Source organism: Lithobates pipiens, unplaced genomic scaffold (assembly GCF_037356315.1).
Source record: "Lithobates pipiens isolate NorthernLeopardFrog02 unplaced genomic scaffold, aLitPip1_a1.2 Scaffold_16, whole genome shotgun sequence".
Classification (NCBI taxonomy): Eukaryota; Metazoa; Chordata; class Amphibia; order Anura; family Ranidae; genus Lithobates; species Lithobates pipiens.
In genome coordinates, this window is record NW_027507748.1 from 127,852,400 (window position 1) to 127,868,535 (window position 16,136).

The window sequence follows — 16,136 nt, forward strand, 5'->3', positions numbered from 1 at the left end:
AAGGAGCGGTGGTAGTCATAAAACGCGCTACCTCCATACCTATAACCTAGATCCGTCACTGCGTGTAAATACAGATCTAGTTCTTCCCTCTTGTTGGGGTTGAGGGAGCAAATTATGTCTCTGACCATGCCGAAGGCGAGCACGAACTCAGTGACTGTGAGCTTGCGTGCGAGCCTACGGTCTTTTGCTTTCAGGACGACGGAGACATCACCCCATATATAGGCTTTGTTCTCCGCTGCGTCGTGTACTGAAATAAGGAGGAATGCGAGATTGACGTCCCGGCCATCTAGGATGTCCTTCCTAATGCTAGCTGGGACGAGATGTGCTGGGAAGACGGTGGAGCTGTACTGGGGCGTACCTAAAGGCGTTGGCATGGGGGTGTTGGTGGCGGGTGTAGGTGGTGTGGGGACCACTTGTCATATTTCCAGAGACACTACTCTAGTCTGAACATCGGAGACTGTCGATGAAAGTGAAGCCACTAAGGAGTGCAGCTGAGCAACTGCTGATGCAATGGAGTGTAGGGACGCCTGAGAGTCTGGTGGAGCTGGCGTAGATGGTGGAAATAGTCATTTGAAAAGTTCAGCTTTTCTTGCGGTAGCCGGGTAGGGAATATCCCTACGTCGCAGCTCTGCTGTGAGTTTCGGGATGGTCGAGGCTCTGTAGAGCTGCCCGTCATCGTTGGTTGAGCCTGCCCCGGGTGATGACGGGACGGGGGAAGGGATGTCGCTGCCGGCCAATGACATTGTGTCCGCTAAAACGAGAGGGGAAATGCATATGTTTTAAGAAAAGGTTGGGGATACAGGAGGGGACAGAAAGGTATTTCGAGGAAAGCACAAAGTAGGAAGAATCAGGAGGAGTGACAGCCATAGCGACAGTTGGTTTGCACACGAGCGCTGTTGAGTGAAATTTTAGGAAACTCATAAGAATGCGTGACAACCGAGGTGAGCCAGGAGGTGACTAGCTAGGTAACCGATAGCTCGGGTGTCCGTCTGTGCTCGGCACAGACTAGTGCACCAGAGTCCCCGGGGCGAACCAGGGAGGGTAACGGAAGTCTGGTGTGCTAAGTAGGAATGTTGCGGTCTGTAGTAAATTGACGTGTGTTCGGTCGGCTAAATGCTTGCACTGCCAGCAAGAACAGGGTTTAAGCGACCTTGTCTGCGTAGTGGAGGCTTGTGCTCCGAAAACAGAGTGAGATGCATAGAAGTATGTGACAGTTGCTAACGCCTCAGAACCAAAAATAAAATTATGCATGTGAAGTTAAATATGTCGTGAAAGTGTGTAAGAGAAAGGAAATTTATAAATCTTATAGTTCCATACCTTCTAATGATGCACCTGCCTTTAAGCCCTGGTGCTGGCGTCTCTGTTGGGGTCAAGGACTGAGTTTGCGCAAGAACCTACAGCGGGGTGACATGGGAGTAGTAATAAGGTGGGTTACAAGCTGTTTCGGGGCCATAGCCGACCCCCTGGTGAAGAAATGCAAACCCTAGCCAGGTTACCCTGTGTTCTACCCCCCCCCCCCTTTTTTCTTTTTTTTTTACCTGGAATGGATGGTCCGAGCCTGTTGCAGGATGGACCAATGGCAAACTTACTGACCTAAAAAGAGGAAACAGGGATAGAGAAAACGTACGAGTTGCCGTGTTGCTACTGGAGACGTTGGCTGTTTGTGAGCCAAATGCAGAAAGACTTGTGGTTGCAAGAAAGATGGTTTAGGTAGAAAGAGAAAAGGTAAGAAAATGATTACAGTGGTGTGAAAAAGTGTTTGCCCCCTTCCTCATTTCCTGTTCCTTTGCATGTTTGTCACACTTAAGTGTTTCGGAACATCAAACCAATTTAAACAATAGTCAAGGACAACACAAGTAAACACAAAATGCAATTTGTAAATGAAGGTGTTTATTATTAAAGGTGAAAAAAAATCCAAACCATCATGGCCCTGTGTGAAAAAGTGATTGCCCCTAAACCTAATAACTGGTTGGGCCACCCTTAGCAGCAACAACTGCAACCAAGCGTTTGCGATAACGTGCAATGAGGCTTTTACAGCATCCTGGAGGAATTTTGGCCCACTCATCTTTGCAGAATTGCCCTAATTCAGTTACATTAGAGGGTTTTCGAGCATGAACGGCCTTTTTAAGGTCATACCACAACATCTCAATAGGATTCAGGTCAGGACTTTGGCTAGGCCACTCCAAAGTCTTCATTTTGTTTTTCTTCAGCCATTCGGTGGTGGACTTGCTGGTGTGTTTAGGATTATAGTCCTGCTGCAGAACCCAAGTTCGTTTCAGCTTGAGTACACGAACAGATGGTCGGACATTCTCCTTCAGGATCTCTTGGTAGACAGCAGAATTCATAGTTCCTTTTATCACGGCAAGTCTTCCAGGTCCTGAAGCAGCAAAACAGCCCCAGACCATCACACTACCACCACCATATTTTACTGTTGGTATAATGTTCTTTTATGAAATGCAGTGTTCCTTCTACGCCAGATATACTTGGACATACACCTTCCAAAGAGTTCCACTTTTGTCTCATCGGTCCACAGAATGTTGTCCCAAAAGTCTTGGGGATCATCAAGATGTGTTGTGGAGAAATTGAGACGAGCTTTGATGTTCTTTTTGCTCAGCAGTGGTTTTCTCCTTGGAACTCTGCCATGCAGGCCATTTTTGCCCAGTCTTTTCCTGATGGTGGAGGCATGAACGCTGACCTTAACTGAGGCAAGTGAGGCCTGAAGTTCCTTGGACGTTGTTGTGGGGTCTTTTGTGACCTCTTGGATGAGTCGTCGCTGCGCTCTTGGGGTAATTTTGGGCGGCCGGCCACTCCTGGGAAGGTTCACCACTGTTCCATGTCTTCGCCATTTGTGGATAATGGCTCTCACTGTGGTTCGCTGGATTCCCAAAGCTTTGGAAATGGCTTTATAACCCTTTCCAGACTGATAGATCTCAATTACTTTCTTTCTCAATTGTTCCTGAATTTCTTTGGGTCTCGGCATGATGTGTAGCTTTTAAGGATCTTCTGGTGGACCTTACTGTGTCAAGCAGCTCCTATTTAAGTGATGCCTTGATTGTGAACAGGTGTGGCAATAATCAGGCCTGGGTGTGGCTAGAGAAATTGAACTCAGGTGTGGACAACCACAGTTATAGTATGTTTTAACAAGGGGGGCAATCACTTTTTCACACAGGGCCATGATGGTTTGGATTTTTTTTCACCTTCAATAATAAACACCTTCATTTACAAATTGCATTTTGTGTTTACTTGTGTTGTCCTTGACTATTGTTTAAATTGGTTTGATGTTCCGAAACACTTAAGTGTGACAAACATGCAAAGGAACAGGAAATGAGGAAGGGGGACACTTTTTCACACCACTGTATGTAGGGTTGACCGTGCGTATTCGAGGGATTTGGTGCAGAAGTTGTGAATGAACATGCAAAATAGATTTGAGAAAGGTGAAAGAAAGTATCGTAGTGCTTGTGCCGTGACTAGTAGAACCGGGCTGGATGCGAGCCCTGAAAGAACGGTTGGTGAAAGATTTGACCCGTTTGGGTCGATGATGCGATAAGATTCGGTGCGGTAGTTGAACAATTGATTCCGTGGGGATTCGAATCATAGTGCTGATGCTGCGACTAGATGCAAATCCTATGTAAACAGTTGTGAGTCAAGCTGAATCAGTCGATGACTGATACCAACTTGAGTAAAAGATAACGGGAATAGTCCTACCTGCGACGACATACCCGCAATTGTCTCACGGGACGGCTGAATGGAGAAATGCCGTTGTAAACAGCATTTCTCCATTCTGCCTAGCAACTAGTGACGCTGATCTCTGCTCCATGTGATTGGAGCAGAGATCAGTGTTCACTAAATGAAAGCCCAACCCCCCCACAGTTAGTAACACACCCCTAGGAACACTTAACCCCTACACTGCCACCCAGTGGTTAACCCTTTCACCGCCAGTGTCATTTACACAGGAATCACTGCATTTATATAGCAGTGATTGCTGTATAAATGACAATGGTCCCAAAAATGTGTCAAAAATGTCTGATGTGTCCGCTATAATGTCGCAATCACAATAAAAATCGCTGATCGCCGCCATTACTAGTAAAAAAAAAAAATTAAAAATTATTAATAAAAATGCCATAAAACTATCCCTATTTTATAAACGCTATAACTTTTGCGCAAACCAATCAATAATCGCTTATTGCGATTTTTTTTTTTACCAAAAATATGTAGAAGAATACGTATCGGCCTAAACTGAGGGAAAAAATGTTTTTTTTATATATTTTTGGGGGATATTTATTATAACAAAAAGTAAAAAATAATGCATTTTTTTAAAAATTGTCGCTCTATTTTTGTTTATAGCGCAAAAAATAAAAACCGCAGGGGTGATCAAATACCACCAAAAGAAAGCTCTATTTGTGGGGAAAAAAAAGCACATCAATTTTGTTTGGGAGCCACGTCGCATGACTGCGCAATTGTCAGTTAAAGCGACGCAGTGCCGAATCGCAAAAGGTGGTCTGGTCTTTGACCAGCAAAATGGTCCGGTCTGTAAGTGGTTAAACACCACCACCAACTCAAATAAAAGTGCTCGCTTACCAGCTCACACAGATCTTCTATTACAGAAGGACAGTGACACTTGTGGTTTTATGCCCAGCCTGGGCCTTTACTATTATCAGAGGGATCCTTCCTATCGTCCAACCAAGCGTCCGGGAAGTGGTACCATAGACCAAAAATGCAGAAGATAGTGTAAAATTCTTAAAAACCTTAACTCCAAAGCTTACAAATTACACTTACATAAGCAGAAGTAAAATTTGCCTTTAAAACAAATTTGCTAAACAGCAAATCGGCAACAACCTGTTCTTTCAGAACACGTGGACCGCGATGATGTCATTCCTACGGGTTCTGTCATACTAAGATGTTGTCTGGAATCGGTGAATTTGTTTTAAAAGGCAAATTTTACTTCTACTTATGTAAGTGCAATTTATACGCTTTGGAAATGACCTTTTTTAAGGATTTTACACTATGTGGAGCCTTCTGTATTTTTTGTCTATGGTACCACTTCTCGGACACTTGGTTGGACGGTACGAGGTATCACTCTGATGATAGTAAAGGCCTAGGTTAGATCAGGGGCGGATCCAGAGTCTAGTCTCAGGAGGGGCACTGCCAGAAAATACGTTTTTTTTGTGGGTAATTTATTGGGGAAATGGCTGGTGTTGGCACTTCAATCATCCTGGCACCATGGTTGATATGGTGTCAGGATGATTGAAGCGCATTATTTCTATTATTACATTGTTATAGAAAATGAAATAGTTCAACTCACCATAATGCAGAATCGGTGGGAGCCCTGAATGTGTCATTTACCACCAGATGCAGATTGTCACTTGCCACGTCACTTGCCACAGGTTGCGGATTGTCACTTGCCACATGTTGCGGATTGTCACTTGCCACATGTTGCGGATTGTCACTTGCAACGTCGCCTGACACACATTGCGGATTGTCACTTGCCACGTCGCCTGCTACGCATTGCAGATTGTCACTTGCTACGTTGCCTGACGCACATTGCAGATTATCACTTGCCTGCTACAATTGTCACTTTCCTGCTAAAGGTGGGGATTGTCACTTGCTGTGTCCCAAAGTGAAGTCAGGCAGCAGAGAGATGATGTAATCTCTCTGATGCCCGTGGCTGCCTGCACAGTGAGCAGAGAACTGCAGGGATGCAGGACGGGAACTGGGTGGTGAGAGATGGTGTCATCTCTCTGCTCCTCCGCTGGCCCCCTGATTGGTCAGCTACTCGCTCATCCACCGAGCCGCCTGCCTGCTCACCCACGAGTTCTTGGTGATTTTAGGGGCGACAATTGAGAAAATTGGTCACCACTGCTGTATACAATTTTTGCCAAGCCTTACCTAGCAGCAGCCATTACCCTCTTTCATGTTTCTCCTCAAACAACAACAGATGAAATAGCATGTGAAGGGAAGGGGTCTAGATGGGTAATTGTTGACAATGTACACTTTCTCTGTAATCTGCATTTAGGATGAGCTCTGCCCACATCCACCTGTCCCGCGTTTTCCACTACCACTCCCCTGTGCACTCTGAGCGGCTGGGATCCACACATGTGCGAAACTTAACTCTCGAACCTATCTACAGGATGGGAACCTCTGTTGCACGAATCCGCTCCCGTTGCTCTGGGAGACAGACTGCTGGTGGAAGGAGTGCTGACAACATCTCCCTCACTGCTAGAGGTCATTCCACCTATAACAGGTACACGCTATCGACGGGCTGTTGTAAAACTTCCATTACCTTTTGGCAACCACTTACGTCTGCACATTACTCTACTCCACATGAATACCCAAAGTGATAACACCCACTCGGTGAACTGTATGTGCCAGTTACTTGCGATATACCCCTTTCAGTAACTTCAGACCAGGAAAGGGCAAAGTTTCAAACTTAAGAAAGGTGCAAAATGAACATTCCAAAAATCCAAAATCCAACATATATGTGCAAGGTCTTTCCTACATCCCTACTCCTAACAAGAGGCATGTGCTGCCCCGAGATACCTGAAAAGGTAAAGTTCAAGTAATTACAGTCCTTCAGAGGCACTCTCATGCAGATTTATGTTCCTCAGAGGCATGTGTCCAGTGCTGGTATCTTCGGGCAAATCTCAGGTTCAGATGTCTTTACATCCCCATAGAGCTGCAGGATTCTGGCCAAAATTAGTATCACAATTTTTTTACTTAGAATAAAAAGACCACGATTCTCACAACGTAATTTTTTTAGGAGACAGAGAGATTGATACAGACAGAGAGACTGATACAGAGAGAGAGATTGATACAGAGAGAGATTGATACAGAGCGTGATGGAGAGAGTGATGGAGTGTTTGATGGAGTGATTGAGTGATAGTGAGGTTGAGAGAGTGAGATTGAGAGCTTCTCCAATCCTCTCGGGTGTTCCCCTCTTCTTTCAAGTGACCCCCCCCCCTTTTCCCTCTCAGTATCCCCCCTATCCTCTTTTCAGGTGCCCCTACTTATCTCAAATGCCCCCCCTTTTTTCTGCCCTCTCTCTCTAGTGATCTCGCTCTCAGGTGTCCTCCCTCCCTGTTTTTTCCTCTGTCATGTGTCCCCCCCCCCTCCCCATCTGTCAGGTGTCACCTCACCTGCTGCTGGATCCTGAAGTCCTCTGTCACCACCCAGTGTGTTGTGGCCCCAGAGGGACACACCTGGCACAGCAGGCAGAGGACCCCAATCAGAGATACCCCCCATCTGGGGGATCCGGGTGGTTCCGGTCAGTGCTCCGGTCTTGGGGGCTGTACGGCACGCTCCTGCTCTCCGCCATGCTTCCAGCTTACATCACACGGATCCACACAGAAAGAGGCAATGTCCCCTACCTACCAACACCGGAGGGCGGGGCTATCACTCTGACATACTTACCGACCAATCACATTCTTCTTTGCTGACGTCAGATGTTTCACTCTGCCTCGGACGGATTCCCCTCCGTAACAGGGAAACAGGAAACATCCCGGGGACACCATCGATCGGAGCACATTACAACAAATTGCTTAATGGGTCAGAATCGCCCAAATCCAGAGTTGCGTGGCGGGCGAAGAATCGCGATAACGATTCTCTGCGATTAATCGCGCAGCTCTACATCCCGATGGTGATACATAACCTCCTTCTGCTCCTCAAGGGTATCATTCTCTGTCTCTCTCCCTAACCGGTCCTGCTCTCATCTGCTCTCTCCCTGGCTCTCTCCCTCGCTCTCTCTCGCACGCTCTCGCTTGCTCTCACACACGCTCTCTCGCTAACTCTCTCTCTCTCACTCTGTATGGAGGAAATCACCAAACTCTTCCCCACTACCCCTCTGGGTTTCTCTCCCAGGGGCTAACCTCACCACTTCAGGGGCTCTCCACATACAGGACCACTGTCCCATATTCATATGTCACGGGATTAGTGAGCTGCACCCAGCAAAGAACCCTCCAAAAAGACCAAAGAACCCGGGAAAGGCATTAGCTCCTACCCTCCCAGCCAGGACAGCACCTATCTGGCTAATTCAATCCTGGATAATTCAACCCACTTACAAGCAGTTTGCTCCTGTATCCTGCCTAGTGGCTACTGCAGACTGCACGAAAGCATTTTTCTGGGTCACAGGGGATGGAAAGGATGCTGAGGGAGCCCTCTAATGGCACACCAAAAGCAGAAAAATAATGCAAACTCTTCATCTTCAGTGAGCATATGCTTCCAGCAAAATGGTTTGCAATCTTTGACTCACACAGATAACTACTTAACCCTACTGGGGTGCTGAAGCTTTGGCACTAACTAAAAGGTCACCCTGCTCAGCCTGCAGTGCCACCTATGGCCACAAGGTGGTGAAAGAAACCTTTGTATAGTATTTTGTGTAAGCTTCAAATGTAAACTATGGTTGGATCTAGGTCTTTTTCATTTTACTTGTTTATAGAATATGAAAGTCTTGATTCACTAAAGATCACTGGCGGTTACATGGATATAGTTAATTAAAGTTAACAGAGAAAGCACTCGTTTGAGTATTTACACAATTCATGGAAAATGAGGCTAGTGTTGGCAGAGGTTTTAAAACTTTATAGAGTAAAACAAATGAAGATATTATTCCAGAGAGACATATACTGAACATATAAGCTGAAAGTGGTGCCACTTGCCATACCAAGTAGTTGAGCTTTTAAAAATATGTTGCCCCAACATGTCCTATTCCTGACATGTGCCTACCTGCTGTTCTATGTATTTGTTCAAAAAAAAATATCCTGTTTTCTTTTTTATTTCTTCCTTTGTGTTAAAAATTCTGGTCTTCCTATGTGTCTATGCATCCACTGGATTACTTTTACAGGCGCTGCTGTCGTCTTTACCAGGCTCTCCCATCCCATCCGAGAGCCCGGCACTGATGGGACCACTTTGATGCCCCTCTTCTGTGATGTTAGGAACTTGAAATTGCAAGGATTTTGTCACTTTCTTGTTATAGCAATAAAGTTGAGAAAAAAATGTTAAAGGTACAGTGTTAGAAAAAAATAATAATAATACCATTATAAAACGTTTAAAAGTGCTCCCGCCCTGCTGTGCTCAGGTGGAAAGATGAATGCGTGCATTGGTCCCACATTCATATGTAAACCACGATCGCACCACACACTTGAAGTATTGCCGTGAATGTCAGAGTGAGAGCAATAATTCTAGCACCAGACTTCTTGTGTAAGTCTAAACTGGTAACCAGTAAAGGCTTTTAAATTATCGACTATGGATATATTTAGGTTTCGTAGTTCCGTAGTTTGAGTGTATGCAATTTTAAAGCGTGACATGTTTACCAAGCCTAACATCATCTTTTATACTTTACCAAACAACTGGGTATTATATTTTGTTTTTTTGTACATTCAAATTCATTGAAGTGTATTGAAGGCACAAGGCCTCAGCTCAACTGCTCTCACACACCCTCCCTAGACCGTAGCCCATGGGGAAGAGCAAAATCACTTGTTCCTCCCCAAATATTTTTTCACCATAATGCTCTACTGGCAAAGAAAGTCTTGGTAGTTGGCTGGGAAAAGCAAAAAATAAAAACCTTTCATGACCAGGCCATATTTTGCATTTCAGCACTGGGCTATTTCAACTGGTAATTGTGCGGTCATGCTATGCTGTACACAAACAAAATTGATACAATTTTTTTTTCACAATAATAGAGCTTTTTTTTGGTGGTATTTTTTTTACCAATGTGGTTCATATTTTTTGCAATATAAAGGAAAAAATAAAAATAATTTTGAAAAAAAAAAAACCCCAAAACAATATTTTCTACTTTCTGCTATAAAACATATCCAATAAAAAATTAAACAAATCAAATCTCTTCGTACATTTTGGCAAAGATGTGTTCTGCTATATGTTTTTGGTAAAACAAAATCCCAATAAGGGTATATTGATTGACTTGCGTGAAAGTTTTAGCGTCTGCAAACTATGGTATAGATGCTGGAATCTGTATTATTATGTATTATGGAATACGTATCAAATCATTCTCTGCAGCTATTACCTTTTGTACCACCCCCACCCTTTAGAATGTAAGCTCTATGAGCAGGGCCCTCCTGTACCTTTTTGTATTGAACTGTACTGTAATTGTGTTGTCTCCCCTATACATTGTACAGTGCTGCCTAAACTGTTGGCGCTATATAATAATTTTTTATTTTTATACTAGTAATAGGGTTAATCAGTGACTTATAGTTGGTCTGAGATAGTGTGGTGAATAATCTGACACTGGGTGGGAACTACCACTGACATGTCCAGTGACACTAATACAGTGATAATATTAGTGACACTGGCTGGGAAGGGGTTAACATCTTAGGTGCCATAATTGTGTGCCTAACAATGTTTAGTGTGTGCACTGTGTCGTTTTTTACTAAGCAATGTGCCTTTTTTTTGTTTTGTTTTTTTAATCCCCACTTTGCAGGGCGAGAAAAGACAGCCCATTGCTGCTGTATAAAGAGCCAACGCAGGGCTCTCTTCTGTCATTCATTGAGCTGATCAGCTGCCATTCATTGCAGCGTACGCCGAATACCGGGTCCTGGTCAATTATTTATGGCTAGGACCTGGTAAACGGCTTGTGCTGCAGTTAATGGCAGCACAGTCCTCCAGGTCTACGTGCGCTTGCGTGAGCGGACCTAGAAGAAAGCTGCAATGTACATATATGTGATTGTGCCTGTACGAGACAACTGGCCGCATTATATTTACTGCGACGGGTCAAAAAGCAGTTAATCCGAACCACATTGAAGTTTGTAAACTTACCGTACTTTGTGAAGATCCACACATTCATTTCCTTGAATTCTGTGACAAGTATTTACTATGTCTTGTGAGGAGGCTTTATCACACATTTCTCAGAGCCTGCCTTCTGAACTACAGAGGTGCTGAGAGGAGGAGTTTCAAAAGGGGAGTCAGTACAGGAAGCACTACTTGCAGGCAGCAAGGTACCATGGGATATGTAGTCTTTGGAAATTGAAAGTAAACAGCAGAGGAGAAGCTGCAAAGTGTGCAGGGAATCCAGGAAGTTGCTGAAAGGTATGGCCAGCAACATGAAAGGAGATTTCTCAAGTAAGCTCATATTGGATTGTCAAAAATATTTTATTATATTGTTTTTACAATGCTGATGTTGTAAAATGAAAATGTGTGTTGTTACCATACATCTCCCTTAGTTTTGGAGGACATCCAGCATCATCTAGCTGTTTTTTTTCCTCAGCTTTACCGTACCTGGCCCTCCCCATTCATTCATTGGATTTCAGTTCCTTCAAACATGGATGCTAAGAATAGGCGCATGCAGGGGGGCGTGCCGGATGTACCTGGGCACACCCTAATCATCCCGTATTATGCATTATTAGGGTGCTCACTTGTCCCGCATTGCCCGGGATTGTCCCGCAATTCGCATTTGTGTCCCGTTACCCGGGCACCTTCATTCCGGGACAATACAGTGTCCCGGAATGAAATGAGGACACATAGCCAACCTAATAAAATATTGCCAAACTGGTTGCTAGGGCCGCCCCACCTGGTGTCTAGCAACCAGTGACTTTACATTCGCAGAGTCCCAGAGCGATGCCGAGAGGAGCAAGGCATTTACCCAGGGCTGCCCTGTGCTTCGAGTCCACCCACCTCTTCTCCCTCTCTGTCCATGGCAGCAGCAGCAGCCAGAGCATCTTCACTGTGTCTCCTCCTGACTCCTCCTGTCTTCAGTGACCTCCCGGTGGGCAGCGCCATTCTGCAGTGCTGGCTGGCTTACAGCCATGGCTCAGCTGCCCATCTCGACTCCCACAGCGCATTGCCCGACTTCTCCCACATGCAGCCAAAGCCGGAGGGGGGTCCCCCAACCTGGACCAGGGAACAAAGACCGGTGCTCAACCGCTCACCACACCAGACCAGTCCAGATTAAAGGCGAACAAATGGAACCTGATTGGAGCAGGTCAGGTGACAAGTCGAGGCACTGGGGCTGGGGACAGCACAGTAATAAATGAGGCTGACAAAGGGGAGCCGTACCCTGGGGGGGGCAATAAAAAATGAGACTGACAAGTGGGGGGCAATAAAAAAAATGAGGCTGACAAGTGGGACAATGAAAAATGAGGCTGACAAGTGGGGGGGGGGGGCAATAAATAAAATAAGGCTGACAAGTGGGGGGCAATAAAATGAGGCTGACCAGTAGGGGCAATAAATAATATATATGTAGAGAATGTATACCACCTGTCTAAACTGGTAAACACTGTTTGCTTTTGTTTTTCCAAAAATTGGCAAACAAAAATCATCTTTTTTTGAGCTGGCGTTAGGGCGTGTGTGTGTGCGCACGCGATGAGGGGGGTTTGTGTCCCTGAATGGCAGTTTGGAAATGTGTTCACCCTATGCATTATGGCTATGTGTGCCGGCTGAGAAATGGGAAATATCACCCTCTCAACAGTTCTGCCAATAATAAAGTGCTATTGTACTTCTCTTTCACTGTGCAGGTTCTGCCATAAGTGTGTGTGTGTGTATATATATATATATATATATATATATATATATATATACACACACACGCATGTGTGTTTGAGCTTTGGGGTGCACATCCTAATGCATGGTTCCTCAACCTGTGGCCCTCAAGCTGTTGTGGAACTACAAGTCCCATCATGCCTCTGCCTTTGGGAGACATGCTTGTAACTGTCAGCCTTGTAATGCCTCATGGGACTTGTAGTTCTGCAACAGCTGGAGGGCAACAGGTTGAACACCCATGCCCTAATGCAATATGCTATGCACACCTATGATGCCCTAATGCAATATGCTATGCACACCTATGATGCTCAGCAGGTATTAACTATGGAAGTCTGCAGGTAAATACAGCCTACCTAGATCCACTCACTGCTCCAGACTGACACCCTCATGAAGGCATTTTGATATTTTCATAACTTCTCCTATGATTCATTCCACTGCTTACATCAAAACTGAAGGCTATTGAGAAGAGTATTGAGTGCAGTGATGTTTTTGGGAAGCTATGTACTGCACCCTGCCATTCCTTCCCATCAGCCATGATCTCTCTGCATTGCATAGACAAGTACAGAGACCTGGTGATAACATCTCTGGATTTAAATAAGGTATGTAATGAAAATAGATTTTATTTAAAAATATCATTAGAATGTGGATGAAGGAGGGAGGGGCAAAATAGGGAAGTCAAAATATAAGCAGATTTAACTTGTTTTTTTTTTTTTTGGCATGAGGTAGAACTAAAAGGCACACTTTTTTTTCATTTCGGAAGAAAAGTTTAACCACTTCAGCCCCGGAAGAATTTACCCCCTTCCTGATCAGAGCACTTTTTTGCGATTCGGCACTGCGTCGCTTTAACTGACAATTGCACGGTCATGCAACGCTGTACCCAAACAAAATTTTTTACTTTTTGCTATAATAGCTATCGCGCAAAAATATGTAAAACATTTTTTTTTTTCCTCAGTTTAGGCCAATACGTATTCATCTACATATTTTTGGTAAAAATATTTGCAATAAGTGATTATTGATTGGTTTGTGCAAAAGTTATAGCGTTTACAAAATAGGGGATAGTTTTATGGCATTTTTATTAATATTTAATTTTTTTAAATGGCGGCGATCAGTGATTTTTATTGTGACTGCGACATTATGGTGGACACATCGAACATTTTTGACACATTTTTGGGACCATTGTCATTTATACAGCAATCAGTGCTATACAAATGTACTGATTCCTGTGTAAATGACACTGGCAGTGAAGGGGTTAACCACTAGGTGGCAGTGTAGGGGTTAAGTGTGTCCTAGGGGCGTGTTGCTAGCTGTGGGAGGCGTGGCTATGTTTTACAGATCACTGATCTCTGCTCCAATCACAGGAAGCAGAGATCAGTGTCACTTGTTGCTAGGCAGAACGGGGAGATGCTGTTTACAACGGCGTCTCCCCATTTTCCTCTCCGTGAGGCGATTGCGGGTATCCCCGTGGCGATCGAGTCTGCAGGACCTGCGACCGGACTCACGGAGCTTCCCGTGGGCGCACGAGCGCGCCCCCCGCAGCTTCTTAAAGGCAACATACAGGTACGTGATTTTGCCTGTACGTGCCCTTCTGCTGGCGTATATCAGTGTGAGGAGGTCGGGAAGCGGTTAATAACTCATCTCGTAATTTATTTAATTTTTTGGGGGTTTTTTTGCTATCTATGTCCCATTCAGCCAATTTCTCTTCTCTTCCTATCCATTAGCCAAACAGGCAGTGAGAGGGAACTTCTCCAATGTAAGGGGAATCCCTGGTTGTCACCAGAACTATCATTCCTATTGGAAAATGTTCTCTCTATTCCTTTGAACAACCCAAAATCTGTGATTTTCTATTCATTTCATTTTCAATAATGATGGTAAACAGGACAAATAGAGTGTGAATCTCCCTATCAGGGGCACAAACAGTAATAAAAGTCTTTCTAAAAAAAACTTTTGCCTGTAGTTCTACCTACTGTACTAGGAGCAATAATAGGACATGGCTCCGAATGTGGTTTTGCCAGTACTGAAATACTCGTTCATCGCATCGGACAAATGATTTCTATATGTCTAAAAATAGGGCATGTGTGTGTTTGGTCAATTAAACAGTTTCTGTGCTAGAAAATTAGCATTTTCTATGAGTGAAAAGAGATGAAAGATACTTTTGTAAATTATGCAAACCATCATTTACGCCATGAAAAAAATAACTTCTATAGCCTTAATTTTGACACAAAAACACACACACACACACTACATTCACACATTCAACAACAGGAAATCATCATGCTAAATCATATTCTGTGGTGTATTTGTTGGTTCATTGCTAATGGAGGACAGTGAACCACCCACTGGTAAGATGAAAGCTTTCGCCATCTTGTGTCTAACTCCTGGCCATAGGCCCGCTCATGACATTCGTAGGCCTTAATATTTATGAACAAAGGAATGTCCACCAAGAATATAATTTTCACACATTAATGTAAAATTTCAAAGATGGCCTTTATATCAAATTGACATACTGAAAGAGTTTGTCGACACAGAAACTCCATAGACAGGAACAGACATTCTGTAGTAGTCATTTGGGTGAGAAACACCAGCATATATAAACTCATAAGCCATCTTCCCTTTGAATCTCCCCACTCCTTGGGAGCCCCACAAGGGTTGGAATCAATCTCCTCTATACAGCATTCTGCTTTTGTCACAAGACTAACAAGGTGCCTTTAGTATATTATTCTCCCACTCTCAATCCCATACTATAGCTTTGCCCAGCTGGGCACGCTCCCAGATGTCACTGTTACTCCCAGGTATACTAGTACTCATGCCAGAGAACACTTAGCCTGGCCTAAAATACTTTTTTGCATCCCGCTCACAGTCTACTTCAGATGTTAAAGTGGAAGTTAACCCTTCTATCGTTTTCAGTCAAGGAAGCTGCCATCTTGGCCTCTAATAATTATTCAACTGCCATAATGCTGCACATGTCATCAGTTTGACACCAGCCATTGGATGGTTTGAAAGTTAAACGTTAGCATTTCCGGCATGCCAGGAATGTAAGTGTTTTTTTTTAACTGGGTTTACTCCCGCTTTAACCACTTGCCTACGGGGCACTTTCACGTTCCTGCCAAGGCCAATTTTCAGCTTTCAAAAAGGATAGATGTATCAGCACACCAAGTGTTATAGTGGATACAAAATTGGTAGGAAATCGTGCCACGTCCTGAATTAAAGTTGTATGCAAATGAAAAAAGGAGGGGCTATGGACTTTCTAGGCACAGTTACAAAAACTATTGAAGTTTAAAAAGATAAAATTGTATTTGCATATATAACAATAAGTTCATAGACATCTTTAAAAAAGTCAATAACAATCACAATTTCATCCAGGAGATGTTACCGCTCTGATGCTATAGCCATAACATACTTAATAGCAAATTCTCTTGAACATTGGACAATCCAAGATATAGTATATGGGCAAGATTGTGGCACATCAAGGGTGATTAGATGCTGGTTCTATGCTCATGCTAGACATGTTTCACGTGTCTTCACGCTTCTTCTGCAGCTAATTATGACTAGTCATAGTTTGCCCTCTTTGCCCTGATTGGTGATGCGCTGTGTCCGAGGGACACGGCTCACCAATGGTCTCTTACACATGAGTGGCGTAACTGGGAGGACGTCATATG